Source organism: Erithacus rubecula, assembly GCF_903797595.1.
Source record: "Erithacus rubecula genome assembly, chromosome: 3".
NCBI lineage: Eukaryota > Metazoa > Chordata > Aves > Passeriformes > Muscicapidae > Erithacus > Erithacus rubecula.
Window position 1 is genome coordinate 12,033,418 of NC_136689.1, and position 19,063 is coordinate 12,052,480.

The following is a 19,063-nucleotide window of genomic DNA, read 5'->3' on the forward strand; positions in this document are numbered from 1 at the left end:
CTATGACATTGCCCTTGTAAGTAATGATATTGATATGCAAATATATATATATAAATCTTCCACAAAATGCTTCTTCCTCTTCAGTCTAAGCTCTGAAAGGCTGTGATAAATCATCACTAAACATAGTATAATGTTAGTTCAAATAATTTAGAAAAATCTTCAGATGTAGTCAGTTTGAGCACTTGTTTTTCTCCTTTAAATATGGTAATTTCAACAATGTTAGACTAACTGGCCTCATCAAAGGAATATGAAGATCATCAATAATTTCTTTCTATGTGGCAACAAAGTAAAGTTGGTAAATGAAAAAGTCATCACTTACTTGTTAGTGTATGAATGGGACAAGTACTTCCTGGCTTCCAGAATATATCATTAAACCAGATTAAAAAACAAAAAATGACAAAAACAAACCAAAGGCAATGTGCATGTTTACTCTCAGAAAATCTTAGCTTTATTCTGCTTCTGTCATAGCGCATGTGTCTTATTTCCCAGTAAAAATCCAGGGGAATAAACTCTTGCCTTTTCAACTGCTTATTTTGCTTTCTTGCATTTCTGAATAAGAATGAATCTCCACATAGGGAAAGCCCTGATGCATTTTCCTCAAAGCTTTATTGTTGAAATACAGCTGAGTGTATTTCAGGACTGAACATTATCAGAGATACACAGCATTTTTGCCTGGACTGAAAATATCACATATATTTGTAATATTTCTTTCTTCAGCTTGAGCCAAATACAGAAGCACAAGAATATTTCTCTAATGTAGACAATTTCAATCAGCCTAATGAAAGGATGAGGCTTAACTTTGTTCCAGTTTCAGAGTTCTGCTTTGAAGTGGTGTGTGATATGGTCTTGGTTTTTCCTGCCTTGTATACCTAAGCAGTGAGTGGTGTCTTACTCCTCTGGACTTGAGTAGGACCAGCTCATCTCCAAGTGTATTACATACTCCTTCTGCTGTACACAGACTTTTTCATGAATATCCAAGCACAGCTTTCTGAAAGTGTTGAATAACTGGCATTGTGCTACTACCTCTGTACACTCTGGCAGTGATCCCACTTGAAGGGCCAAAATTGGAGGTTGAGCAGCATGAATTTGCCTTATTGAAATAATGGCATGTGTTCTCACTTTAAAACAAAATAAAACATGTTCATTTTACCCAACAAGAGAGGCATCTGTGCTCAGAAAAGACACACAGATTTTTTTTTTTTTTTGTCATGGCCACTGCAGTGCTGTGAAACATTTATTCAGCTGCCATTGCTCCACCATTGCTTCATAAAATTCCTCTATTTAGTTGCTGACCAGTAACCGCAGTAACAATTAAGCATGTTCCTTTCAGCTGGATAATTAAATGCCAAAAAAACTCACCACTCAATATGTAATTCACTCAACATCTTGTTGTTTGAAGGGACCAGTGTTCACAGATAGGATGGATTGAATTCCTAACAACATCTGGCATGAGCAATGGACTTGGCTGTCTCAGTAATAGCATTACATTCATGGTAGGAATGACAGCTAAATGTAGGAGATGGATGGGCCCTTTCTCTGAAGTGGCAGATTCGTGGTTGCAGCCTAATGAATCAGTATGTTGTAACCCCTGGCCATGCACATACTGGCCTGCTGGTAGTGACAAGCTGCATCAGGAGCTCCAGAGCAAATTGTAGTTGTCAGATCTAATGGAGAAGGATGCTGGCTTACAAGTTACTGGGAAAGCTGGGTATAGTTTCCATTCCAATAATCTGGATCAAAACACTTCCTGATCGCCTTGCTCAATTTATTCTGTCACTTAATTAAACAAAAAGCATTACAAATCTCCACAGTAAAAGCATAGGACAAAAGGAGACTCTTTAACCTTGGGAAAAAAAAAAATATCTAGATGTTAGGTCTCAAGTAAAGTTTCTTTTTCCATAGGATCTGAGTTTGTAGAAAGATTTAGAACTATGCAGTTTTTGTTCCAGGGTATCCTAATTTTGTAAAGTGTTTTCTACTTGAAACCATTGCTTTCAACAGCATCCTTCAATCAGACACACAAAACACTTACTTAAAAGCAACAATTCTTCGAATATCTAAATGGATTAGATGATGCTCCAGCTCCTGAAGTAATAATTTTGCAATTAATACATTAACAATAGTGTATCCTGGTTCTCTATATGCTTCTGATAGACTGGGGGGTGGGGGGGAATGGAACATAGATAAAACAACAACAAAAGAGAAGCGGGGGTTTAATATTTTTGTTTTAATTGTGTTCTGCTTAGCAATTAACTATAAGTGATTGCTGGACTTGGATTTTTTTCAGGCCTCCAAGGACACAGAAGAGAAATAATAGATGTTTTGAATGTACTCTATTGACACTTATCAATATGATCCTTTCCACCTTTCCTTAAATTGCACTACATTAATTAGCCAAAGTCTAGGAGGAATGACGCCTCAGTGTGCTGGGCTCAACAGAACTGTCCCTTGAGAAATTAATTCAGTGTATATGTGTCCACCATTAGCATTTTCCTGCCTCACTGCTATATATTGTGCTGTACTGTAACATACCTAAAGCAGAAGCCGCTGTGCTGCTGGCCATAATGTATTCTGCAAAGCTCCAAAGAGTGCATTTTAACCAGTCTTCTGTTTGCACAATTTTTTTTGTGTGTCTGCTATAAATGTATGGTGATTCAACTCTATCCACATGTTTCTCTTCCTATGAGCACTCTTAAAAAGATGATTTGGCTCATGAAAAGTCATTTTGTGATTGCATTTGTTTATTTATTTAGGAAATGAACATAAGCTCTTGGGGACTACAGAAGCTGCTTTCAAGAGAAATCTCAAATCAAGATAAATTAAAAACCAACGGTATTTTTTCACATAAACTACATTTTCAAAAGATGCAGGCTTGTGTTTTAGGTTTGATAGTGGTGTGCCCTGTAGAGGACAACCCTGCAGCAGCCTTTAATTTATAAACTGTTAAATTGTGAGCAAATGTGTTTATCCATAGGGAAATGTTCTTACAGGATGACACTGTACATTGCAACTCTCATGAAAGTGGCAGAGGTATTAATTACACACATGCACAGAGATTTGTATTGATTGCTCTTTTTTTACTACTGATAGTTAGACTGTTTTGTGTGGTTATTTATTGCAACAATATTAAATCATCCAAAGAATGGGGATTCTTGTGGTTTGACACTGTATTCTGAGAGCCACACCATAGTATAATTGGAAACTTTTAACTCTTTGACAAAATGGATTGTGAGATACTTGTACAGGATCTTCTTAGGGAGACTTGTCTTCTCACTGTACCTGAAACAAGAAGTCTGTTAACTATTAAGAAAAGACAAAAGTAAATAAGAAATATTGATTATAATACAATCTTTCTAATAATGAAAAACAAAGGTAAACAACAAATTTGAGTTTGTGACAGCTGGTCTAAGAATAGATTTGCCATATATTGGAGAAAAAATCCCAAACTGTTTTAGAAAAAAAGTAACCTTATTGAAGAAAGCATCCATCTTATCTGATAAAATTGGTTTATTGTGAAAATATTTTTTATATAAAATGCATTCCTGAAGGAAAAAGCTGTTTCCAAGTAAAAACAGTAATTGTCTTTCTAGTTGGTCCAAAGAATTTTTGTTTCTTCTCTCTTTTGTTAAACCGATGAAAATCTTTTGTGAAAATACAAAATCATTTGACAAAAGTTTTCCCTATAAAAGCCTTTGACAAAAATACACTGTGCATTTCCACCTCATACAAGTGTAATGATGAATGAATTAATTTGACTATTACTGATTTCTAATGGGAACAGAAGGAAGCAAAGGCACACTGCAGCATCCAGGAGATAGTAGAAGTCCCATGGATTTTTTAATGAGCATTATCACAGTGAAGCTTTTCTCACTCTTTCTTTGACACTTTACAGAGTTGATGCTTTTTAACTCTCCCCAGGTCTGGACAGATGTTGGAACAGGTTTGTCACAGGGCACTCTCAGAATGGAGATAGGTACAGGTATAGGATTCCCTTCTCAGTGTGGCTGCTCAGGGGACAGACCAAAAACATACTGAAAACCTACTTTCAAAACATGCTTTCTGATCTATTTGTTCCCACAGATTTGGTGAGAAGGATGGAGGTAAGACACTGACCCACAAAATTAAGTAATTTGAGCTGTTCTTACGGAAAGGGCCAATGGAAGTTCAGGATTATTGTCAGGTCCAGCCTGCAAATTTCAAAGCTTCCTGCAGAGTAAATTTGCTAAACTGTATTTTCATAAAGGGTCTTTTGAACTACCATCAAGGTAGTTCAGTTCTCTGTGTTTTAGAAGTTTGATTCTCAATATTTAGAGGCAAGACGTGGAAGAACAAACAATACTGAAAGAAAAGTGCAAGACTCATCTCAGCACAGAGAGGTCTGTTCACCATAGCAATGGGTGAAGATAAATGAAATTGATCTGCAAAGCACACAGGCCTTGACTGGGAGGAATGGCAGCTGCAAAAAGGAATAGACAAATATCCATGGGACTGGACTCCTGGTCACCCTCACATAACAGGAGCTGAGAAGTTAGGAGGTAGAAAAGCTGTGATTCTAAATGAAACATTATTGAAATGTGTTCATGATTTATTAAAGTGAAATAGTTGATGAGGCACATTTTTCCCTGACTTTAAGATGGGACAGTACATAATATTGGCTAGTGGTGGGGATGTAGGGGATGAGAGCCTACAAGATTTAATATCTATTTCAAAGTCTGTTCACTCAAAAAATTTAGCCCAAATAAATACTGTCTCATTATTATCATCTTAGAAGTGCAGCACACATGGTATAAATAGTACATAAGGAGGTTTCACAATGCTTAAGAGAGCAGGTTTTTTTGTTCTTTTTAATTAAAGTAGTATTAATATGGAAAGTGGTGAAATAGATCACCACCATTTGCAAACTACAGAGAAAACAATGATTTAATATTCTTAAAGTTGATGTGAGTTCACCAATCCATGTTCTTTTGCCAAGCCTTGAAGTGGATTGTCTAAGTATAATAAGTAATGGCATCTTGGATTATGTTAATTGAGATTTTTTAGTTTATTGAAAATGTCACTTCATAGAAACAAAACAGATTAGAGTCCAGGAGCACAGTGAACTTCTGAGGAGCTTACACCAGGTGCAAGAGGGAAATAATATCTGGAACAAAGAGATTGTGAAGGAAAGACTGAGTCCCAGGTGGAAAGCTTAGATGGAAATCTGTTGTACATTTATTAAATTTGGCAACTAAATGGGTTCCAGGAACAGAAGACATCCTGACATTCTATATACAAACCATTTTCCCTCTATATCAAAATAAAGATTGCATTTTCTTACATCAAAATAAGTGTTGCATTATTTATTATTGCTATTGTTATTGATATTGTTATTGTTGTTACTATTTGTAGCCTTCTGTATTGTCAATAAATTTTCCTTAATGTTTTATGAAATTATTTGGTGGCAGTGACGACTGTTCTGAATGGGATTAGACCCTCAAGAAACTTGGAGTCTCGTTTCTGAGTTCTTGTGACACACAACATTTTCTACTGATGTGTTGACAAAATGCTATTAAACAATTCCTGTTTTTATCTTTCCTTTATACTTCACTTTAGATCCTTTTATCCTCTACTAGTGTACAAGGACAGCTTCTGGCCTGCTACATTTTCAGAATGAGCAGGGTAATTTCTCTTACTTGGCTGAAGGAGCACAATTTCTTTTAAAAATTTAAGTGTCCTGACTGAAGAAGAAACGTTCTGTTAATTCTTTTTTTAATTCCTTCATTTCCAAAAGAAAACATTTAAATGCGAAAGTTAATGTGTTGTTTTTAGACTAGATACAACCCATCTTAATTCTGAATTTTGCTCTTTCATTTAGTATCAGTTACTAAAGAACCTTCTCTACTTATGCTTCAGGCTAAAATTCTATTATTTCTTAAAATAATAATACAGGTTATTGATTTTGCAGATATAAATTTTGACAGTGATTTTGGACATTCATTCACAGGTGCCCAAAGGACACAAATTACTTGCTTTATTAGTTTTGAGTGAAATCTAGGAGGTCATTTTATCAAAGCTGAATATAGCCAAGAATGTTCAGATTTGCTTAAATGTAATGTCAATTCGACTTTTTAATTAAGGAGAAGTCAAATTGTAGCTATTTCAGAAAATGTATTCTTGGCAATCTATTTGATATGGACTAGAATTCTTTCATGTATTTGCTACTTATACTTGTGTCTTCTTTCTCATATCTGCCACCACAAGATGTTTTAAGATATGCATTGGCATAACCAGTTTTCCATGCAGAATTACATGTTCCAATTTAATTAGGAGTGGTAGCTCTGATTGCAATGCCAGCAAAAATTTTGAACAAATGTCATCTCCTGCAATCTTTTGTGTGCAATTAACTCAAAGCTACAGAAACAGACCTCATATCCCATGGTGTTCTCAGAGGAAACACTGCCCCATCAAAGGTTGTGTTCAATTGTTTTCTCTGTCACTGAGAAAGCCTTGTTCTAATCAAAAAAGCAGCTAATACAAATTTCTATTATAATAATGGCTGGGTTTGAATCTGGAAAAAGCCATTGTTAACAGATGCCACAAGGCAAGGCTCTATGTGAGCAGCAGAACACTTTAAATCCTATTTGCTCTACAAGTCTCTCATCTTCAAAGGAAAAAAAATGCCAAGTACTTCACTGAATTAACTTTTTTAACATTCCATTGCTTGTCACAGTCTTTTAAGGGCTTCATCAAGCCTTGGCTTATTTTTAATACTCATCATGCCTTCTTAGTCTCCTTTTGTTTTCTTTTGTTCTCCTTTCACAAAATGAGAAATATCACTGGTTTTCACTTACTCCTTGGGTATCACCTTTATCAAGATATCAGCCAGTTTCTGGGAATTCTTTTGCACTAGCTGCTTCATTTTGTCAGAATTTGCAGCAGCAAATGTGATGCACTTTGGAGTACATGAGTGGAGCTCATTGTTTTTAAACAACTACTGCAAAAGTATAGATTTTATTTCATATGTTGAAACCTGAGTATCTTCAAAATCTTCTATTGAAAACTTTTTGAAAGTCAGGCAATTAAAAGCATTAATTATTAATTTAGGAAAATTTTCTGTTTAAATTTTCATGCTGGAAAATCAATAAAAACACTTGTGTACATTGCTAAATGCCACTAGAACACCAATGTGTTGAGGGAAAAAAAACGAATCCAAAAAGTCTCTAGCATGTTGTGTATACTGAACTTTTGATGAAAATATTTCTCTAGATGCAGATGAAGTATAGAAGAAAAAGTACCTTTTCCTATCAACTATTTTGAGTGGGAGAAAAAATATTTTTAAATATCTTGGATAAATTAATAGTAATAAAATTACAACCTTGTATTCCAGGGTTAGTCTATCTCAGGGACATGGCAGTGCAAACATTTGTGTTGATGACATCATATTTAACCCACAGCCTTGAGTGATTTCTGTAGACCTCAAACTGGGATGGAGGAGGGCACTCAGCATCTTTAATGCTAGCATGTTTCATGGAGGAATTCTCCACTTGTCTTTCATACTTGAAAGGGAAATCTCATGGAAGGAAGCTCAGGACAGAATAATTGTGTCACGTTGCCAAGCCTGTAACAATTCCTGCTGGGATATGTGGTTCTTTTTGACATGGCAGGGGTATCACAGACACAAGCCCAGGGCTGGCAGGTACAATGCAAGATTTTGTGGAAGATGTGCACTGTTCTGGCTTGCCAAGTGATGAATTCCACCTGTAGTGAACAAGCCAAATGTATTATTACCAAACTTGGGGGAGAAGGTTGTTTTTCTTCCTTTTTTTCATATTGTATCCTCATAGTAAATGTAGGGTTTGCTGCCAAGTTACCATGATTCACAATAAAAGAGGTAGAATGGTGTGCCCCCACATGCATTTATCCTGTGTTATCCTACTCAGACATAGCACACAAAGTGTGCTATGCAAGATCAAGATAATCACTTATTCATATGCTAAAGCCTTCACATGCAAATATCAAGTGAATTAAATCTTTAACCCCTTTTTTCCACCAAGCCTGTTATTCCATCTTCTAAAATGTCTTCAGCTGATCATAATTATTCACTAGCAACCTTTTCCCAAAAATTTCCCATCAAAGGAGAGATGCAGTTTTCCTTGCCTGACTGTTGCTTGCATATGCAACTTTCTTTTCCATGAAGGTCGCTAATTAAAATTAGTTTCTCAGCTTGTTGATTCCACATCCTATGAAGTCCAAATTTCAGTGACATCCACAGAAAGTTTCATCAAAGAAGTGTTAAGGGCATGATCACAACAAATTCAGCAGTCCATTGCAGAGGTCCTTACTGGAGGCTCTTTTATTCCTTTTTTCCATACTTTGGCAAGGCTGCAAGTATGAGAATCTCCTAAGCAGTGAATTTTGCAGGGTGATCATACATCAGTTATGTCTATAAGGACTCTAGATTTTCTTACAGACCAAATTCCCATCTTGCAAAAGAAACTCTGTCAGAGGGCAATGTCCCCGTGATGTCTCTTATTTCAAGTGGCTCTTATCTGAGCAAAATCTAATTTTCAGCTCTGATTTCAGTGAGTGGATAAAATAGAAGCTTAGTGCCTTTGCAGATATTGCTTGCAGATATTTTCTGGCCTTGTATATTTTCCTTTAGCCAGGAATTTCTAATCACTCTTTTAAAAATAACCATAATGAGGTTTTAATGAAGTTTGAAACTATTAGTCAAAAGTAAACAAAGGTTTCCTCTTAGAAATACATGTTTTTCACAACACTTACTTCTAATCCAAGTAAATTGATTTTCCAACCTTAATCCATTCTGGAATCTTGAAATTACTTTTCTCTTTAATGTAATGTCAGATTGGCTTTTTCCTTTCTAATTCCCCAGACAGCCAAATTATCAGCCAACATGGTCCTACTTAACCTGACTTCTCATATGAGTCTTGGTGATGGGGGAGTCACTCAGCACCCCTCTTCTTTAGAGCAAAAGACACAAAAGTGTGCCAAAACACAGACTGCTGCAGAACTGCTGACATCTATAAACACCAAAAAAAAAAAAACCAACCAAAAAACCCAAAAAACCCAAAAAATTAGAAATTAAGTGAGCAAAGCAGCTGTGAGGAAGTTATCTGTGTTAGCTTAATTTAACAAAGGCTAATTTTTTTTAAGTTGCAGGAATGCAGAGGGAAAAGAAACACAAGACAGGTATCGTGGAAATAAAAGTGACGGGTGAGAAGGAGACATGGAAAAGAAGAACAGCAGCAAGGAATTACAGAAAAAGGTGTGGAAGAAGGAATTGACTGATTTCTTATTCTCTACAGTAATTCACAAAGAAAGACATTGATTTCCTTCTGCTCTTTTCTGGTTTTGTAAGAATGTACAGGTAAGGTCAAGTGGCCATAAAGCAAAGTGATCTTGCCCTGCTGTCACCACTCCAGCTAAGCAAACCCAGCCTGGCTCAGCACCTCAGGGGGACACACAGAGGAGGGAGCTCAATTCAGTCTGATGCACAATCTACACCAGAATTCTGAGCATTTGAGAGAATGGGAGGCTGTCAGGAACCAAAACAGGAGTTTAATAATCCTAAACTAGATATGACTTCAAACTGGGGAAAGCAAAAGCCAATATTAGAATTTCCTGCCACTTTCATTATGGTCAGTTTTAAGATTTCCTGTGACAAAACAGAGGCACAAAGAAAGCTTCTGTTGTGAAGAGCATTTGGCCTGTATGACAACAGAAGTCATTAATATAGGATAATGTTAATGTTTTTAACATTATAAAACTTAAACTCAACACCTGCTATTTCAGCTCCACAGGAGAAACCAGAACAATTTAGGAAGCTCTTCACTACATCAAATCATACTCTGCAGGCACACATAAAAGAATGACAGGAGACAACAGCAAGAAGAACAAAGGAAAAAATTGGGGAACAATACCACCACAGCACACTGATTCAAAGGTGGAAAACAAAAGTTGGAAATGAATGGCTAATTTTTGCCTTTGAAGTGAAAGGCCACAATCACTTTGCAATTGACCATATTTCTGAAGGTTCTCAAGTTCTGGAAAAATGAGGAAAATTACCATTTGCTGAAAACACTAGGTAGGTACTAAGGATAGTAAGAATGAGGGCAGACTAGAAGAAATCCATATTCAGTGACTGAGCATTTACATTACAGATGAAGTGCAATTCAGACAAACAGGAAATTATGCACATAAAAAAATAAAAATTGCAGCTGATAAAATTATTTCTAAGCAGATCATTACAATTTAAGAGAAAAACCTGTCTGCATGATAGATCAACCCACAAAAAAAATAACTGAATTACTGAAAAGAAAATATTTTAAAATATTTTAAAAGGGATAGAGAACTAAAAGAATGTCATGTGTTTGTGCACATCTGGAACCTGATACACACCTTAGAGAAACATTTATTAGTGCTAGAAAAGCTCCAAATAATGGCAAAAATGATGTTAAGTGGTCAAAAACTGGTTAAGTATTAATTATCTGGAGTAGAGTTTTTTTGCACAGGCTCTGTGTACAGGCTGTTTAGTCATACACTGATAAACTTATTTTTAGCTCCTTTCTAGCTACTACTGCTGCTGCCAAAATTTTGCTTTTGTTTTTTATTTTTTTATTCTGGCAGACAACAATAAGTTGCTTGTGCTAGGAAGTGTTGTATTTTAATACCAGGAAGACTGAGCCAATATGAAAAAAAAAAATTAATTATTCTTGCTCAAAGGACAGAAGTGACATAAGTGCAGATATCCTATAGGATCTCTGATATAGCTGAAGGTAGATAGGTGTATGGGATAAATAGTAATGATGACAGATAATTTACCCTCATAAAATGAATACATCAATAGTAATAATAATTGATGAAGTCTTAGGTAAAAGATATTTTGCTGTTTGTATCCCTAAGGCTCAGAGCATATAACAAGGCTTCAGTACCCCTCCACGAATTTCTAATCAGGAATCCTTTGAACCAAAGCAGTATCTTTGCTTTACACAAAACACACCAGTAGATGTAGATGTCCTGACCATACATATAAAGGAAGCAAATATAAACAAAATAACACAGTTTTTTTTTCCAAAACCAATAATGGAATTAATTTTTGTGAACATCGTAACAAATATTCTTCTTCAAGTAAATTAACTTTTTTTTTTTTCATTTTTCAAGAATTGTCTAGATATTCATAGGTCGTAAAATGCTTCATAAAACCTCTCAGCAGCACTCTTTATAACTAGAAGAATTATGGCGACCAGCAAACCAAAAGTCCTGCACATTTTTCAAAGCACAGCATTTAAAGCAAGATGTATTCCTGCAAATCATCCTCAATGGTAAATTTTAAGGGGAATTTTTGAGGGCAGGCAAAGTAGTCTACCATAAAGAAATGCAGGACATGACAATAGAAAAATGTCATAGAATCACCAAACAGTTTGGGTTGGAAGGGTCCTTTAAAGGGCAACTGGTCCAATTCCCTCTGCAATGACCACAGGCATCCTCAGCGAGATCAGGATGCTCAGACCCCAATCCAGCCTGACCTTGAAAGTTTCTGGGGATGGGGCATCCACCAGCTCTCCAGGCAACTTGTTCCAGTGCTTCACCATGTATTTAAAAACTCAGTTTGCTGCAATTAGAGCTTAGAGGCAAGAAATATTTCCTCGTTAAAACTGTCAAATTTGCCACAGTGATGAGTCTAATTTTCTTAATATTTTATTAGAAAGTGATAGAAGAGGGAGCAGAAAAAATTATTCTAACCCTAAAAATTATGCAGCAGTCAAAGCCAATTTGTAATAGATATGAAGGCAAAAGTAGGACAAGGTATTACTCAGCTTGTGAAGGAGGGCTTTATTTTCAAAATTAATGTACTTTTTCCCTAACCTCTTCCTCAAAACTGCTGTAATGCCTTCAAATTAATTTTCCATTCCAGCATTCTTCTTCATGTTCTAATCTTCTCTGGCATCTGAATCATTATCAAAAAATTGACTTCTCTTTCTCCCTGTAGTCCTGTGAAAATATTTAAGAATCCCAGTCTATATAACTTGAATTATGCTGGACAAGGTTTGCTGATTAAAACAAGGAAAAATGAGTAGGAAGCAAAACAATTCAATAAAGTGGCAGAGCTCACCATTCTCACTTCTGAGTGCACTGCTCAGCAGCTCTGTTCAATTTGTTGGGAAGACAAAATATATTTCCTAACCCAGATCTTTCCTTATAAGTTCAGAGAGCAATTTGTTAGCAAAGGATGGCTCAGATTCATGAAAATATCTGAACACATTTATTTAATTGGCTTTAAAAAACTATCGGAAAAAAAATTCTTATAACCTGGCTGTGTTCTAGCCTCTGCTAATTCTGGGTTTGGCACTGCAAAACTCAGCTTCTGTTTATAGAAGAGTGAATTCCTGCCCTTTTCCACAAAGAGGGAGAATAGTGATTTTTGCAGTGAATGTGTGGAGCACAGCCCAGTGTGTAACATCTTGCCATTTGCCTGGCAGTTGACAGCAAAGATAACACTGTACAAATGTTTAATTTTAAACTTGGGGTTTGAACTAAAATCAAGTCCAACTGTTCGAATTTTCACACATTGAAAGTAAAATGGCATTCAGAACACAAAATCAGTGAAACTCAGCAGAAAGGTTACAGGCATAAGGGAAAACATTTCTGTGGTGAAGGTCCATACGTAAAAATCATCTTTCTCCTTTTCCAGTGGATTTGAATAAGTCAAACTCTGCAACCTTTAGTATTTCAAAACATTATTTTCTCCTTTCCGGTGACAGGAAAAAAGCCCTGAAACTCTGCACCCAATGTTTTTGGGTAAGAGGATCTAAAGGGTGCCTATACAAGAATAAAGCAAGTAATTTCAATGCACTCTAGCATTTACACTGTGGTAGTACACATAAAAGTAACAAGTTCAAGATTTCCTTAAGTGTGTGTGTGTTCCATATGATCACAAGAGTAGTTTGTAGTTTGTTATTTAGCAGCATCTGAGAAGGAGAAATTTACAAGGAGGTGGGAGCATAGAAAAACAAAATTGCAATTTACAGAAAGCGGAAATATCTTGAAATAAAAACATTCCTATTGAACATGCACCTTTTAAAAATATATGTTTATTTATAACTTCATTTCTAATTTACAGAAAAAAAAAAGTTTTAGTGATTAGATAGCAGATTTTTTGGTTTGTTTTTTTTTTTTTTACTTTTCCAGAGTCACATTGCAGCATTTCTTTTCTTTATAACTTCACATACATTAGAAATATGAGAAGATCCAATTCTCAATCCAAAATGTGAAACCTGCTTTGCCTGTACACCTGAGAAGATAAATTGTTGCTGAATTAAAATTTGGATTTGTGTCACATCAATGTATTACAGCAATACAAATGATGCACAGGGATAATGACACCTGTTTAACTCCTTCAGTCTCATCAGGTTCTCCTACTCTTTATTATTGGCTGCATCTATAAATAAGTTAATGCACATCCAGTTTGCATGATCCACCTTGATCTAAGCAGCATCAAACTCCTGGGTTAAAAAAATACAAAAAAATACTAACAATATTAGTAGCAAAACAGCAATACATGGTCAACTCTGTTGATTTAATGTACAGATGCTATACATATATTAAAATCAGAAATTAAGTAGCAGTTGGAAAAAGAAGGTTTTCCATTTCACAGAAGGAAATTAAGCACTCTTACAGCAGGTTATGTCATAATATAGCAATTCATTTACACACGTACTACAGTCTAAACTCTCTTTAATATAGAACCACTCTGTCCATTTATCAGATTTGGGTGAGTAACTGCCCTCCTCTCTCCATTTGTCTATCTGCATTATTGATTATATATATATATTTTATTACTTTGGCAAACTTTCCCACCATTTACCACTTGTAAAATAATGACATAGTGCATTTCTGCATTCCAAAACTACAGGTCACTGTGGTGTCTGAGTGTGTACATATAACCTCAGAAACTCAGACATTTTTTCTACAGCTCCCACAATTAAAATAGTCTTCCAGGTTCTGGCTTTAAGCACCAAAAATTAATAAAATATTAATTAAACATCAGTGTTCAATGCATATTGAAATGATGCCAATAATTACATTGCTTTGGGAGTGCATTCAGAATGGAAATTATTATTGCAGATTTGTTTGAGAAATATACCCTGAGCCAGAAGCTGCAGACTTCATTTCACAGGTCTGTGAAAGTGTGTGATTTTATTTTTCCTCTCTCCACTCTCCTAGGAGTTCTCACTATGCAGATCTTCAGGACATTTTTAACACAATATTATATTAACATGACAAAGTAACCTGTGTTGCAGAGAGACAGCACAGCAGTCCAGCACACAAGGCAATATAATAAAATACAGAAAATAAACCAGCTGCTAACTTAGCAAAAATCAAGTGACCAGACATGTATGGGTTTGCAGAAAAGAAAAACTGTGTCTATTTTGCTTATATTCAATTTTGTCTTCTACATTGTATATTAAAATAGACCTTTACAGACTTCATTTCAAGGCTATAAGGAAATATCAGGAGGTGGAAAGGAGATACTGTGCAATGTGTTCAAGAACAGAAGGGCAGGAGCAATGTAGGCAGTCTAGTGAGAAAAGACTTTGAGTTGTGAGCTATATGGTTTTAAATCCCTCTTCATACTTCATTTTACATATAAATTTTCCATTAGATAGTTAGTACAGAAAAAAAAAAAAAAAAACCACCATAAAATGAAATAATCCCAAGAATACTCTTTTGATTTTCCCCAGACAACAGGCAGGAGTCCCAGCTCGTCCACAGCCATTGAATTCCCATTCCTGACTACCTAAATGCATGGATTGAACTGGAAAAAATAATTCAAAGGCTCACTTTCTCAAAATCTTCCCCTTAATGGTTTGGGAAGCTTCCTGAAAGGCAGGAAATTAGGCTGAAACTCTGACTGCAAAAGCAAAGCAGGTAATGGACAAACCCCTCCTGCCATCAGCTGCTGCAGCTGGGCTGGCTCTGCCAGGAGTCTCCCTGCCTCTTGCTCAGAAGGTTGGCTGGCCAAGAAATGTGTCACTAGCTGTGACACACCCAGAACAGGATGATTTCACTGGTTTGTCCTCGGGGAATGCTGTCCCCTCATCCTTACCCAGGCATTGTCTGAGATAGTGCTAATAAGCACAACCAAAACCATGCCAAAGAAATATGAATAATTAAACACTGTGTAAAATGAAAATTCTCAGTTTCTTGCCCTGACCTCATTTAGATAATTAACACAGGCATGCATGGATGGAGAAGAATCACATTTTCAGGCATCTCAGTCTTCAAAAAATATTGTCTGAATCTTCATTATCTTATAGCATTGTTTTCTTTTGTTTTACTTATTTCTAGTTGACTTTTCCAAAATTAAATTTTCAGAGGTGACAAGGAATTTAAATGTGTGCTTTCAATGGAGCTTTGAACACCTGGAACATCAATTTAATTTTGGCAAGGGGGGTTAGAACAATGATGCAGTGAAGAGAAACACAGGCAGTCTCCTTAAAGGAACACCTTAGAATGAAAACACAGGCTAGTAACAAGGCATGAAACCAACATAATAAAGTTAACCTTAGGTGAGAAAAAAATGTTTTTTATATTTTTACTGCTTGAAAAAAGGCTGATCTCTTTATTATCATTTTCTTTCAAAAAACAATAGCAATAAAAAAATTAATAAAAATAAAAATAAAAAAAAAACAGGTGATACTTGAGTAGAAAACATTTGTTAATTATTTCAACAAATCCTTGTTTTTTCTTATTCTGCTATAGCTTTAGTCTCAGCTAGATCTCATACTGATTATGGGCTGGGATGGAAACAAACCTTGGTGCAGCAGGACCCACATACATTTGTACTTTCATAAGACTCATCATTCACTGGCTGTCCAATGTACATTGAGCCCTATGAAGGCTTTTGTATTTTATTGATTTTTTATCTGTAAAAATGCCAAAAATATGCTTATCTATACAAACAACTGACAATAATTTATTTTAAAATGAATCTAGTTTTTTCTCCACTTGCTGTTGTCAAAACAACAGAAGAAATTCTATGTTTATAACCCTTTTAACAATCTGTATTTTCTCTTCACAAAAGTCTTTCAGAAAAGTCACCCTAACTATTGCAGAGGTGGATTTAATGGAGCAATGAAATTGTGAAATGGTGATTGTGTTTCCTTTCTTTTTGGCAGGTCCCTCAGAACAGAGTTAGCAGTATTTCAGTTCCTACATTTTCCAGGAACGCACTCAGTCTGGATTCACAGTACAGCTCTACAGACAAACCACAGCCAGTTTATGAGGATTGAGAGGATTCACAGAGGCCCTGAATCTGCAGACAGTCTGCAGCAGTTGTGGTCTAAACATGGTGGAAACTCAAAGCCTGTAGATTAGGCCTCCAGACTAATAATAGTTCCTCTAAGCAGAAATGGATGAGTATTATTATACCTTTTTTTTTCCCTTTACTAACTCTTTTATTTTTCTTTACTAGCAAGCTAAAAGAGATCATTATTAAGGCAAGTATAACTGTTCCCCTGGTTATAGAGCTAGCTGAACAATTTTCTTTCCTTGCTAAATAAGCACTTTCTAAATCAGTTCTGATAGCTTCTGAAAGAAAACAAAAAAAGCATTCAGGCTTTGACAGTTATTCTATGGTTTAAAGCAAGGAAAGAGGACCTAGAGTGTTCTGCGATATTTATTTTATTTTATTTTATTTTATTTTATTTTATTTTATTTTATTTTATTTTATTTTATTTTATTTTATTTTATTTTATTTTATTTTATTTTATTTTTATTATAAACTATATTTCTATAAATTTATATTTACTATAAATTCCTTACTTTTTCTTAAGTCCTACATTACGTCCCAAAGAGCTGTAACAAATTTACTTTGGATAGCAATTTCAGTGTTAGATGTTATTGTTGCTATTTGTTATGCTCTCTGCAGTTTCCATATCTCAAAAACAACCTGAAAATGGGAAGAAGTTGGCATTTAAGGGGACACAAACTACCTCAAAGAGCAGAGCCAGAACTGAGCCATATGGGAGGACAATTTAAGCCATTCTTGGGTCGCCAGGTACCTTGAGGAACTTCTTGCTTTCAGCACTAGGGGAATCAATCATATTGAATGCCTTGATAAAAATCCCCCAGGGATTGCCTGAGCCAGCTCAGTTTCTGAGTCACTAATGAGTCATAATGCTTTGTCAAAAAATTGCTCCCCAGCACTTCAGGTTCAAGTAGAGGGAATTCTGAACTCACACCTGTGCTCCATAGGGGGCCTCTAACAAAGCAAGGCAAGGTCTGCAGGCAGACACAGTACCTTTTATTCTACCACCTGGTGTGGCTGGAGAAATTAGACAGGCTTTCAGGCACATAGACCCTTTTTCAGGTCTGAAAGAACTTTAAAAACTAGATACTGGTAGAGACCAATGACTCAGAGTTTAGTTAGATATATATTATCAATTAGACCAACTTTGAAAGAAAAGATAGTTGGTGACTGTGGAGTAGAGGAGATGTAATTAGAGGAAGGCAGAAGAGAGGCAGAGAGATGGTGAGGTTCTTTCAGCCTGGGGAAAAGAGAAAGAAAATTGTCCTGTGGAACATGGCAAAGAGAGGAAAAGGGATAGAGAATTTACCTTAAAATCAGTGTCTTCCTATAGAGCCCATGATTATTATGGGACATAAATTTTAGTTCTCAGCATCTCTTAAATATATTTTTTAGGTTTCTTTTCTTTTTTTCCCATCAACTATAATTATGCTATAAAAGTGATATCATCTCAGCTTTACTGCTTCCTTACTACTACCTTCCTGGTAGACCTGTTACCTTTGACACCTACAGCAAATTTGCTCTGTAGCAAAACAAGAAACAAAGACAGTAATATAATAACTGAAAAAAATAATTGCCTATAATTGATAAAGGAAAGAAAAGAAGGTTGATAAGATCATGTGATTTCATTATTCACATATTCATACAAAATATTTTTTTTTCTATTTTTGTGTAAGGTTACTTGGTCTGGACTACAGGATGGAAGACGCTGTCTCAATATTACCTGCATATAGATGAGACAGCAGAGACTCCCTCTTGTAAGCTCATGTATGTGCATAGTTGAAGGACAGGTTATATCTATATGTCTCTCTGCATCTGCCTTTTCTGGATTACTTTACAGCAAATACTTTACTCTTATTTCTGTTCCAACACAGCAAACCTTAGTTTTGGTCAGTATCTATCATATTCATGACATTCCAGATGTTCTTATTAGTTGTAGATCTGCACAATTACTCAAACCAATTTCTATTTCTTCTCAACACCAATGCATTTAAATTATAGAGAAAAAAAAAATGTTAATCCTGAACATTAATGAGCACTATAATATGAGTAGCAAATGATAAATGTATTCCTGTCACTAAAATACTTCTAAAAAACACAGTGCAGATAAAAACACAAATGTTTTAGATCTCAGTTAGCTAAGTGGTCTTTAGTTCCTTGTGGAAGCAGAAGGCATTTATTCAACAAAGGATAAAGACAAAATAAATAGCTCCAGGGCATAAACACAGGGTCAGTGCTTTCACACATCCTGAATGATTTGACAGTGTTTATTTCTCTTTCTAAACAGTAGATGCATTCCTGTATTAATGCTGACTTCAAACACTCACACAAACATACACATATACCCACACACATTCATATTCACACATGCATATTCACACATGTGTGCAAGTGTTCATGTGTGGGAGATGCTTAGCAAGTTAGAAGCCTACTCTTTTTTCTTTTTCTCTTTCTTTCTTTCTTTCTTTCTTTCTTTCTTTCTTTCTTTCTTTCTTTCTTTCTTTCTTTCTTTCTTTCTTTCTTTCTTTCTTTCTTTCTTTCTTTCTTTCTTTCCTTTCTTTCTTCTTTCCTTCTTTCCTTCCTTCCTTCCTTCCTTCCTTCCTTCCTTCCTTCCTTCCTTCCTTCCTTCCTTCCTTCCTTCCTTCCTTCCTTCCTTCCTTCCTTCCCTTCCTTCCTTCCTTCCTTCCTTCCTTCCTCTTCCTTCCTTCCTTCCTTCCTTCCTTCCTTCCTTCCTTCCTTCCTTCCTCCTTCCTT